The 12484-nt window shown below is 42.2% G+C and overlaps 1 long non-coding RNA gene across 1 annotated transcript; it reads left to right on the forward strand.

Annotated features, from left to right (window-relative positions):
- The first annotated feature begins 242 nt into the window (after positions 1-242).
- LOC147883146 (uncharacterized) lies at positions 243-2223 on the forward strand. Its single transcript, XR_015543797.1, has 2 exons — positions 243-1199; positions 1299-2223. It is a non-coding gene; the product is annotated as an uncharacterized LOC147883146 (long non-coding RNA).
- The last annotated feature ends 10261 nt before the right edge of the window (positions 2224-12484 follow it).

A 12484-nucleotide genomic window follows, 5' to 3' on the forward strand; every position in this document is an offset into this window, starting at 1 on the left:
AAATCATATTGGGAAGAAAAAAAAGAATTATTCTCTCTCACACATACACACACATAGTCTCACACACACAATTAGAGAACTCTTAAGAGCTGCTTTGCTTCCCAAAAGGAGTAACGGAAAGGTCGTCTAGTGGACTTTTGAGAAAGGTTTTCTCTGGACATGGGCTTTCCTACTAAACCTCAGGAAGTATAGAAGGCACATGTAGAATATTAAACCCATTCAAGAGACGCAAAGAACTCTCTCTCACACACACACGCACTCTCTCCCTCGCTCTCTGTGAGTGAGTGCCTCTGTGCGCGTGTCCCCCTCGCCTTCCTGGTATCTGCTGTTGCCTTGCAATTCAATCCGACCGGCAGGCCCTCGGCATCATCGTCAACATCAAAGCCGCCTGCCTAATGCCCATGCTGGTCTATTTACGCACTCAAACGGCCGATTCACTGAATTGGGCACGTACAGCTACGAGAGGAGAGGAGGAAGAAGAGGGAAGAAGAAGAAGCAGCCCAAAAAAAGTCCAGTAGAAGTAGCTACCAATTGGAACAAGAAGAGATTACTACAGGAGTCTGAGAGACTCCCTGAGAGTGTTCTGTCTTCTCTTCTCGTACATTGCACCCGATCATCATATTTCTCCTCTCTCTTTTTCTCTCTCTCAAAGCTTTGCTCGCATCTCATCTCATCTGCCTTAAGGCTTTGGCAATGGCTTCCATTTGTGTTGCTCTTTGCTATCCATCTCCATTCTCCAGTCGCTGTGCCATATTCCTCCTCCTCCTCCCCCTCCCCTTCCTACAGTCCTCCTTGTCATTTATTCACTCACCACCTGGCTCTCCCCCCCATATCCCTCCTCGGAAACCCCCCTCCTTCCACCTTTTCTCCCCCCTCTCATCCCTTGCACATGCATTTGCTGAACCTCCAGATGATTGGATTTGCTCCCTCCCTTCTCCCCTCCTCCTCCCAACCCTGCCTCCTAGCTCCTTTGCCCTGCCTTTCATCCCCCCCATTGCCTTCCCCCACTCTCGTACCCCTCCTCCCTTTGATCCGTTGCTTTTTATACGTAATAGCTGCTGATCCATCTATGGCTCCATTCAACGGCGTCCGATTCCTTTGGATTGCTGCCCACGTCCTCTGAAAGAAACCCTCCTGCTCTCCCGCCCGGATCGCAGCGACCAACTGTGGATCATTCTTTGACTCGTAGCTTCCATTAGGTAACCGATCCCTCAGGATCTATGCTTCAAAATATCAGTTTTATCTCTGACTAGTATTCGAATTCGTTCCCTAAAATTGGATCACCTTTCTCCTTTCAGATCTGTCTCTCAGGATCGCTGCCTTCAACCTCGATCTCGGCCTGACAGCATTCGGGTCCTTGGGTTAGTAGCGGACAATGTGGAGAATTGGTGTCAGCCCAATGGTGGGAAGGGTTTTCTTGGTCAGCCTCGTCTTGTCAATCGGGGCTGGAGGGATACGGGCCATCATTTTTCACTGAGGAGCTACCCCTTCGCTTGAAAATTCAGTTCTATTGATGGTTCATTTAGACGGCTCGTCCGTGATGCTCCTATGCGCGCTTACGATGCTGCTACTCGTCTTGCCGTTGATCTTACCGCCTCTTCCACCTCCGCCCTTTGTTCTTATGCTTTTACCAGTTGGCATATTCATCTTGCTTATGGCCATCGCCCTGTGCCCTTCAGCCTTGCCATGTGTTCTAGGGGCTTGTTTGTAGAGCTTGGGATAGTCTTTCCACAACTATACAGATGTGCATGTATCCATACAGGATGTGCCTGCGGTTTTACCGGTCAGGGCTTTGGTCCCTTGTCCCGAATCGCATTTCCGACCCATTGGGCAGCATTAGTTTATGTGCCTATGGGAAGTTGAGGTGACACTACACCTGCAGAACACAGAAGATTTCTGTAATGGGGGGAGATGGTGTTGGGTGCATCGTTGGAGTCCGTCTGCAACGAGAGCTTCGAGTTATTACTTCAATTTTATAATGTGAGTGGGCGTCGAAAATTGTAAATTTTGCTGAGGGAAGTGTTATATGCTCGGAGAACCTTGGGAAGTATTCGAGAGCTTTTTTGATGTGTAGCTAAGCTCTCTTTCTCTAGCTGTCTCTCTGGCTTTCGTTGAAAGTTTTGACGGGTTTCCTAAGCCCTGTTGCTAGTTGTATCTTTCAGCTGTACTGTTGCATTTGGTAATTGCCAGCTCCTCTAAAAGAAGCAACTGCCTGGGCTTCAACGTCTGTTTAATGCGATTCTTGCATTAGTAGGCAACTGCTCAGCAGTAGATCGGGGCGAATTGCATTGCCCTAAGACTTGTTTTCCCTCTCAACTGCCTATACGTGGTTTAACGAGTGTTACGTCTCGTATTTATCAAAATGTGTAAAGGTGAGCCATAGTTTTTAACTGCACGAGCACGCCGTAGGGATCTGATTGGAAAACGGTCTGTCCTCGCATTTATAAAACTAGATTCGTTGTTCTCTGCGCCTTTACTTAACGTATCATGTTCGGAAAAGGGAAATGAATGAATTAAGTAGGAGAACATACTCAACAATGAGTTTTGAATTACTAGTGTTAAAGATGCAAAAAGTTCAAGACTTATAAGATGGCTCGATCTAGAAGAGCTTATGTAATGCCAAGTGTTCAAACTGTTTTAAAAAGCTTATCTAATGCTTAAGTTTTATTGCTAAGTGTTCTTAATTCAAAACTGTCTTCAAACTGTGTTTAACCCTTGGTAGCCCCCTTGAACTTGCAGGCCAGTTAGTTAGTGGTTCATAATACGTTAGTTTCACACAAAACAGCGCAAAAAGTTTAGAGGCATTGAGGAAGGACATGAGATAGTATTCGATGGTCTAGAAGAGTTCTCATGTGATTCTAAATCTCTCAATCAAAATTTGTAACCTTTTGGCATCCCACAAGGCGTCCCTTTCTCTTGGGTCATCCACAATCGTAGAAAATTCCCTCTTGAAAGCATCCGCCACATGCTAAAATTCAGTTTCAACCTTCCCCTCTAAGTCCATCACCCTATCTATGGTTTCCATAGCCTGCTTTTTCTTGATTGACAGAAAGGTGAACTCAGGACAGTCCCCCAAGGTCAACTAGGTTTTCCTGCTCAGTATACCAGCTTTCTCTACTCTCTCCATATTAGTCAGCTTCATGCAGTCCTCGGGGGATTTATCCACTCCTCCTTGGAGGCACTGCCACAAATCTAAGACATTTGTTGATTTGACACTGTTCAGCTTTGCAACTCTTGGAGAAGGCCAATACAACCCTTATGACTCTATCCCATTTGATGCTGGGATAAAAAAATACCCTCGGTAGCACTAGGCCAAATATTTTTGATCTCATCATAGTATTTGCTTGACTTAAGAAAGAAACAACCCCCCCCCCCCCCCATTAGGGCACATAGTACCAGGGATCATCAGGAATATAGAAATGATCTAGTCTACCTGCTCTAAAATCCTACCCTTGCCTCTTGTTGTTCCGTGAAATCCTCCCATGCCTTGAGGATCCAATTCGATATAGTCTACAAGCCCCAAGTCCATGCAAAGAAATCTTCTCCCCAAAAACCTCACTACCACACTGAGATTTATTTGTCACCAACTCCACCATATTCCTATCTCCCCCAAAAATCCACATCTCACTGGCTACATTGTCATGTGGAAATTTCCAACATTTTGTTCTTTCTTCAGGAGGGGCATATGGGGCATATACATTCACTAACCTGAATTGAAACCTTGACATCTCCAATTCCACACCAAGAATGCATCCCATGCTTTCCTTGAACAACTCATGACATCGAACTCATGGCTTCAATGAGAAATTTTGAAATTGAAACCTTGCAAATCCTTCCATGTCACTTTAAATGCTTTGAATAATACCATGTGGTGTTATGATCCTAAGTGTGATTCTAAATCTTGCCACTATGTTTCATTACCCCTTCTAGTGCTTTGATTTGCACTACTAAATGGTTATTTATAGCCTATAAATCTACTAGACCCTACATGCTAGATACTAGCCGTTTAATTAGGATTGTAGACTCTATAGTTCCCCTTGAAGTGGCCAATTGCAAGGCCTATAAAACCCCCTCCTAGCTTCACAAATAGAAGAAGCACAAGTCTGTGCTACCAATGTGGCAATATGTATGATACCCACCTGACAACCTCTATCTCCCTCTATAGTCTCTCGATCATGTTGTAGGCATCCTTAAGCCAAATTAAATATTGAGAAAACCTTCTTGAATAACTAGAAGATCCAAAGCACTAGGCAACTTGATTCCCTTTTCTCAAATAAGGCAAGTTGCGAAGGAGGAGCATTGCTTAAAGGTTTTTCTTGAAAAATATCATCTTTTTCTTTGTAAGAGAGAGCTTAGTTAGAAACCTCAAAGCATGTAGAATGCATTTTGATAATGGGATGGCCATGCACATTTATGTCAGTCCTTTAAAGGGGTTTCTTTCTATTTCATCTATTCTGTTGCAATTTCTAAATATGAAAAATCTAAGCAACAATTTCTAAATATGAAAAATCTAAAGCTTATAACATACAATGAAACTTCTGTGAGTTTTTGGAGATCTATGGACTTGATTGGGGTGTCCAAACCTATGGTCCTTCATAATTGCACACTCATCGAAGGTTGCACACAATGTTTTAACAACACACCTGCTAAGGATTCATAGTTTTGTCCTTCATATTGTGATTGCCAAATATGTGGAAGTACTGAAAGCAATTATGGATGTATAGGTTTTTTGAATTGCAAGTTGCTTTCATGTAGTGGTGATGGTGTGGATAAGGAGTCGGTGAGAAAGGGGTAGGGAGATTACAACCCTCTTGATGTGACATGATGACAAGATGATTACAGAGAATGTTGGAAAGGGAACTAAGAGATCTGTGCCACATGTTGAAACCCATGCTTCAAATCTAGGAAAAGACAACCAGAACATTGACATGCAATGAGATGATAGCCTTGGGCATTTCACCTCTTTGTTTGTCTTTACTTTGCACCTGGAGGATACAGATATGTGGCATGGATCCAAGGAAGATGAGTCCATTTGATGATTCCTCGTAGAGCTCAATGACCTTGTAGCTACCAATGACAAGTCCAAAACTTTCAAATGGAATAGATGCTTGGATTTGGAAGCCTAAACTAGGGCCATTGATAGCAAGAAACCTAGTGAGCCCCTTCCTAAATGGGAGCTCAGAAGCAGAAAAAAGATGTACAACCAACCCTAAGCAACAGAGCAGGGGCTGTGCCCATGTGTGAGCGGTCTAACAAGTCCACCTATAGAGGCACAATCCAAGGTAGATCTGAGAATTGCTTCAAAGCACTGATAGTTCCAAAACTCTCCTCTTGTGAAGCACTCAAGGCTTGAGCTCATAATTTTTTGCCGCACCATCCCAAGCAAGTAAGAGTGCTAAAGAAGGAGATTGAATTAACCAACCAAGGAAAGGTTATTTAATAGGATTGGGGATACCTTCTACATAATATCCCTTGTCTCAAGGTACACACCAGCATGCTCAATGACACAATGAAATGGTTGAGCGCAAACACAGTTGTTGGCTATGTGCAGGGTCTCTATTGTTGACTATCTTTTTGGAGGGTTGGGTAAGAAATACATGGGGGGTCAAGAAGGGGTTGATTATCTTTAACATTAGATTTATTTGAAATGGGTTCCTAGTACCTTTCTTTTAGAAGCCAAAATGGCAAGAAAGGTGGTCAAGAATGGCACCTAGACAATTTGGAATCAATACCTATCTATGTACCTTTGGGTGCCTACCACTACTCCCTCCACCTTCAAAGGTAGTGGAGTTACCCAATTAGAGTCGGTTTGCCCTTAGGTCAATTCCTAGGCCTAGAGATGGAGAAGTTAATAAATCCCATAGGTAAACTATAGGCATGTATGCTCATGGACCTAGAACCATTAGATTGGTGGATGGGGAAGGAAGAGAAATTATCTAGGAAGCATTCTCCAACCAAGAATATTCTTATAGACCCTCCTAGAACCATTAGATTGGTGGATGGGGAAGTAAGAGAACTTATTCAAGAAGCAATCTACAAGAATATTCCTAATTCTTGCTTCCTTTGTGGTATAGGAGGCCTTTTAATAAAAGACTCTCCTTCATGGGCAAGTTGCAAGAATGTAATGCAAAAGGCTAAGGAGAGGTTTGAGGTAAAGACAGACATCACTCAAAAAGAGGTCCCAAAGAGATGACTCCAAAAAACAAGGAAAAGAGACATGAAGGACAAAGGGATAGATAATTGAAAACCTTATGAAGTACTTAGGAAAGAGGTGGAGGATATTGTTCCTAACTCATTGTCGTTTGAAGAGAAACTCCTCAAGGTCGACAAAGATAATGTGGAAAATGAAGGACCACCATTCATTCTAGCAAGGAGCAAGAGGAATAGCCAAAAAGCCACCCAATAGGGCAGAACCTATCAAAAGGATAAGGTGGGTCTAAAGGATGTTACTAGCCTTGTGGTATCAACTGCCCAAAGTCTTGTACAATTTAATAAGAAGAGGGATAAAAACAATCAATAGATATGACAAACAATTTAGTTTCATTCTTATGAAATGAATTAAAGCTAGTAATGGCAAAGAGATGGATGAAGAAAATGAATATTAGGCTTGATTTTTCAACCTTGCAAGACCTAAAGTTAGGAGGGACAAACTTAGATGGCAGCTTTGTATAGATCAACAACAGAAGCAAATGGTTATAATAGTCTGTGAGGAAGGAAGAGGAGGGGAAACTCTTGGGATAGCTAGTCATTTGCAAAGTTCCATTAGTAGATCTATTCTTGAATTAGGTGTAAATGGAATAGGAATATAGTTTTTGTACGAGAAGCTATCCTGTGAGATCTTCTCACTTTATGCTCCTAATTTGGTTAGAGATAAAATTCTCTTATGGGACTCATATTGCTTCAGATTGTTGGGGAAGACTTTAACATGGTACTAGAATAACGGAATGATAGATAGTAGGGTTTTGGAAGTAGTACTAAGAGGATTGAAATTCATGCCTAGGAATTACTTCAAGAGGCAGTAGAATTAATTGATGTATATGAGAAGACATCTTACACATGAGTAAAAATTAGACTGGAGAAAATCAAAGAGGGCAATTGACAACTTTTACACATTGTCTAAATTGCTTAGTGATGTATGCAGTTGCAACTCCTTGGCAGTTCTACCTTTTCTTGATGACAATCCAATTCTTATGTCCAATTCTTTTTTAATGACAGCCCAATTCTTATGTGATTGGATAGGGGATTGGGAAAGAGGGTAATGTCTGGTTCAAGGCAAACCATTTCCTTTTTCAAATACCTTATGTTCAATCTAATTCTTATGAGATTGGGTAGGGGATTGGGAAAAAGGGTAGAGTCTGCTAGTTCTGGGAAAACCCTTTCCTTTTTTAACTCCCTTATGTTCAGTCTAATAAAAAGATTTGGAAAGATGGCTTTGGGGATACTCCTAACTACATTGATAAATGGGTTAGAGCCATAGACATGACAAAGATTTTTCTAAGGGCTAGTAGAAAGAGGGCTAGCTAGATTAAGAGGAGATAGACTTTGGAAGAGCATATTCAAGATTTGTATTTTGATCTTTCAGATCAAGGGCAAGAGAAGATAAAAGATTTTAAGGAAGAGTTGAGAAGGAAAGAGTAGCTGGAAACCCAGCACATCAAATATACATGAGATAGTGCTAGGTAGGAAAGAATGATCAACCCAATGATGGTATGTTCCAAGTATAAAAAAGATTCACGCCTAAGAAAGTTTACTCGATATAAGGTTGATGATAGGATGGTTATAGATAAGTGTAAAGTTCTCCAAGTGGTCACCTCATATTACCAATAGAACTTTTTGTTGAACCCAAGGTTAAAGGCCATTGTAGCTTTAGCCCTAATTATGTACAATACTCAAACACATATATTTTTGGATGACAGAAGATTAGGGTGTTCTCCACATACCAAAACTTGTGTGGCTCTCTCTTCTGGCTCTCCCTCTCTCTCACCTTCTTCCATTCCGCTTACATTGTTGAGATCACCTCTCAATTGGTATCAGAGCGCGGGCTTCTAGCTTAGCCCGAGAATGATCTTGGAGCTTGAAGTCTACTGCTATAGCTCTATGGGAGGAAGGAGGAGCTCTATTGGGTATCTTTACCTACATCTTGGTGTGCAAAGACCTTACAGAAACCTTTGAAAAGTTCTCTAAGTGGTTTTGGAGCAAAAAAGACATTCCCTTGTTCCTTTCGACAATTGAGAGTCCAGAATAATTTGCAAAGGCAACCATTGGCTGCTTTTGGTGTGCATTGCACTTCAACAGTTCAAAAACCCCTTCATTCTTGAATTTGGGATCATTTCTTTGGATTTTTGACTCACTGTCTCTACTTCAACGTTTTTCTGCCAGTGTGTTGGAACTCAAGTTTGAAGCAACCATTCGCAAATTTGTCAGTTTCGATGGACTCATGAGGTCCTGAAACTTTTGTGTTGCTCATCATTCACACTCCTATGGTGTTTACAAATAGGTCTATTTGTAAAAACATTTTTTATTCCGTGTGTTAAACCTGGTGATTGGGACCACGGTTTCAAAACCGTCTATTCCATTGCATTTCGGAGAACCAAAAACCTGTACTTATCAGCTCTTGAGCGATTCCATGGAGATTTGGAGAAGTTTCGTCTCTCTGAGACACCGAATCGTCTATTTCTCTGTCAAAAATCCATTCAAAGGTTCAAACCTTTGATTTTTTGATTACAGGTCAATTGCAATGGTTGAATACCCGTTTCCCATTCATTGGTTGGGATTTTGGAGTTCCAAGAGAAGAAAGATATTTGCAAATTTTCTTGCCGAGTTTGATTATGCAGTGACGCCCATGTTTTGAGGCATCTCATGTCCTACTTTCAGTACTACATCAGTATTGAAGGAAAATTTTATTCGTCTCCAATTTGTTGTGTACTCTCTATTCTTTATTTAGTTTCTATTCTACTGTGTCGTGTAATTTAACATGGTATCAGAGCCCAGGCGGCTCTAAGGATCGAAGAGTAGAAGAGAGATGAGGGCTTCAACAGCATATGGAGTGATGGCAACAAGAAGTGGCTTGAGTTCAGCAGCTGAAGCTGCACCAACTGCACCAACAATCCAAGCGTCGAGGATTTGCCCAACAGCCTTCACTGAGATGGTATGAACTACACTCTGTGGAAGTTTAAAATTACTGCTATTCTGGATTCATATGAGCTTCTGGAGACAGTACTGGGGACTAACCCAGAACCACAAGGAACCCCCGACCTAGCAAATCTGGGGAGTATGATACCTCCTAATGCCGACCTTCTATAAGCTTGGAAATGTAGGAACGCAGATGCTCTGTGTGCCCTGGTTACAAGTACTACTGATAGTGTTTTGACCTTGATTCAACATACATCTAAGGCAACTGTGGCCTGGAACATATTGAAGAGTCAGTATGAGATGCAGAATTAGACAAGGATCTAGAACCTAGAGAATCAGCTCGCAGCTGAGAAGTTTAATGAAGGAGAGACATCGAAGGCATTCATAACCTGAATCAAAAATCTGCGTGACCAGATGGCTGGTGCTGGGATACAAAAGACTAGCGAAGAGCTAGCTCGGCAGTGTCTCCGGATATGTCCACCAAGGTTTGATGGACTGGTAACAGCGCTTAACACTCAAGTGAGACCCCAACCATTGTCGTTTGAGGAGTTCTATGCTTAACTTATGGAGGAGGAATTGAGGCTTAAAGCTCGAGATAGAGGCGGCAATGGGGATGCTGTGTTCTCTGCCACTGCGAAAGGCAAAGGTGGTTCCTCCACCAAAGGTGAGTCCTCTACTAGTGGTGACAAAAAGAAGAAGGCCAGCAAGAAGAAGTTTCAGGGAGAATTCTTCTACTACTGCAAGAAGAAGGGCCATGTGATTATAGATTGTCGGGTCAAGAAAGCAGATGAAAAGAATGGTACCCTGAAGAAGACAAATAAGGGGAAAGAGACAACTAACACAGTAGAAGCAAAGTTAGGTCTATTTCTGGCCATTGAGGAAGAGTGTTCCTCAGTTCAAGAAGATTCAACCACTGATTCATGGGTGTTGGATAGTGGTGCCTCCCGCCACATGACCTGTAAGAAGGGTCTATATTGTTCCATTCAGCCTCTACAGGAACCCATCACCATGACGGTTGGTAATAACACAAAATGCCTTGTTGAGGGTATAGGTACGGTTTCATTTGTTTCTGTAAATGGAGATGTTAAGAAACTATCTATTGTGTTGTATGTTCCAAAAATCAAGAGAAATTTGCTATCAGTTGCTTCCATAACTAACCTTGACCATGTACTATCCAACAGAGCAAAATGGAGCAGATATCTTCACCAAGGCACTTGGGAAGGATCAACTTCAAGGTCATCTTCAGAGACTCGCCATTGGGTCGAGAAGGTAGTTCACCTACGGGTGGACATTGAGGGGGGGTGTTAGATATGCTCAATACCCCACCCTCTTGGTAACCACCAGTGGTCCAAGGTGCTCAAGTTTAAGGCCCCATATGAGGAGAAGTCGTGTGTGAGCTCGGGACACTGGATGGATCCTGACTTGCATGTTAGATGAGGTCTATCCATGAGACCATTGATGGTAGAAAGGTGATTGTGTGGGAGCCCCTTACTCTTGCTGGGGCCTGGGGGCCAGCGGCTCCCCTAGTGGGGGTTCAGGGGTGAGAGCCCCTGAGGCGACAGTATAGGGAATATTCCTTAAATATTTCATGGATGACTAGTAGGTTCCACTGACTAGGTTGACTGGTTGGTTGCACCACCCTCATAGCTATAAAGAGGAGACCTCCCCAGTCCATTGTATCAGATCAGCTCAGATCAGATTAGATCTTCCAACTAGTAGCTCTTCACCTAGTATCTATCTAGATCGCCATCTAAGCTCCACTGTGGGAGTGCATGGGTGGACGAAGCCATCAATTGTACTACATCAGTATTGAAGAAAAATTTTGTTTCGTCTCCAGTTTGTTGTGTACTCTCTGGACTTTATTTAGTTTCTATTCTGCTGCGCCATGTAATTTAACAAAACCCAGCATAATGTGCATTTGCAGTGAAGAGACGAGTGTTACTATACGTAACATTATTTCAGAAGAGGGAATGGTGATAGATTCTAGGAAGGTGGAAGCCATCCAAAAGGCCAAGTTCCCATGGAATGCTAAGGAGTTATAGAGATTTGTGGGTTAGGTGAAGTGGCATAATCGGTTTCTGTGGTATCTGTCATATGTTTGCCAGCCTCTCACAAAGCTCTCTCACTAAGCTGACTAAGAAGGATGCTCCATTTATTTGGGGGGCCCACCAAACAGGAGAAAGCGTTCTGGTTGCTGAAGAAGATCCTGGTAGTTGCCCCAATACTACAATCGTAGGATTGGAACTTGGACTTCCATGTGTGTGTGGATGCATCAGACATTGCCATTAGTGCAGTCTTCATGTAGAAATGACATAAGGGATGGTATCAACCAGTGTACTATGCAAGACAGACACGCACTAGTGCAGAAAGGAAGTATTCGGTTATGGAGAGAGAAGGCCTTGGAATGATTTATTCTTTGGGTAAATTTCATCCTTACCTATACTGGGAAACAAGATCATCTTCCATGTAGATCATCAAGCACTATTGTACTTGGTAAACAAGGTGAACCAACCAAGAGATTGGCACAATAAATACTCGTTTTGCAAGAATTTGACTACATGATAGTACATATACCAGGAAGCTAGCACTTGGTGGTGGATTACCTGAGTAGGTTGGAATTAGGAGAGATACCTTTGGAAGGCATCCTAGTAGAGTAGCCTATAGGTATGACAACATGAATGATGATACAATTTTTGACGAATGGGGTGTTCCCAAGAGAAATGTCTCAGGATTAGAGGGAGAGGATGGCACCAAAGAGCTAACCATTTGTGGTAATTTCCGGTATGTTATATCGCCGAGGAGAAGATTATGTGTTACGGTGATGTGTTTTGGAGCAAGAACAGAATGGGGTGCTAGTAGAAACACATCAAGGGATATCTGGTGGTCATTTTGCAAGAGAGATTACAATGAAAAAAATCTTCTAGGAAGGTTTGTAGTGGCCAATAGTTATCAAAGATGCACATGAATTTGCAAAGTAGTGTTGGTATTATCAGTGGAATGGTCATCTTGTAAACATAAATAGGATGCCTTTGAACACAATTCTTCCATTGGAGCCTTTTCAAAAGTGGGGCCTGGATTTTATGGGACTGTTTAAACTGGTAGCCTAGTATACTAGAAACAAATTCATAGTGATGGCTACATACTACTTGACTAAATGGGTGGAAGCACAGGTGCTCAGGGATAATACAGCTAGCTAGCAAAACAAAGTTTATATACAAGAATATCATCAGAAGATTCGGGTGCCTAATTGAATTAGTATGAGATTAAGGAGCTCATTTTTTGAACACCATAGTAAAGCAACTAACAAAAGTGCACTATCAGAAAATTGTAAGGACTGGGATACAACAAAGCT

This window comes from Dipteris shenzhenensis, chromosome 28, assembly GCF_047967505.1.
Source record: "Dipteris shenzhenensis isolate YYH24624 ecotype China chromosome 28, Dip_SZ_1.0, whole genome shotgun sequence".
NCBI lineage: Eukaryota > Viridiplantae > Streptophyta > Polypodiopsida > Gleicheniales > Dipteridaceae > Dipteris > Dipteris shenzhenensis.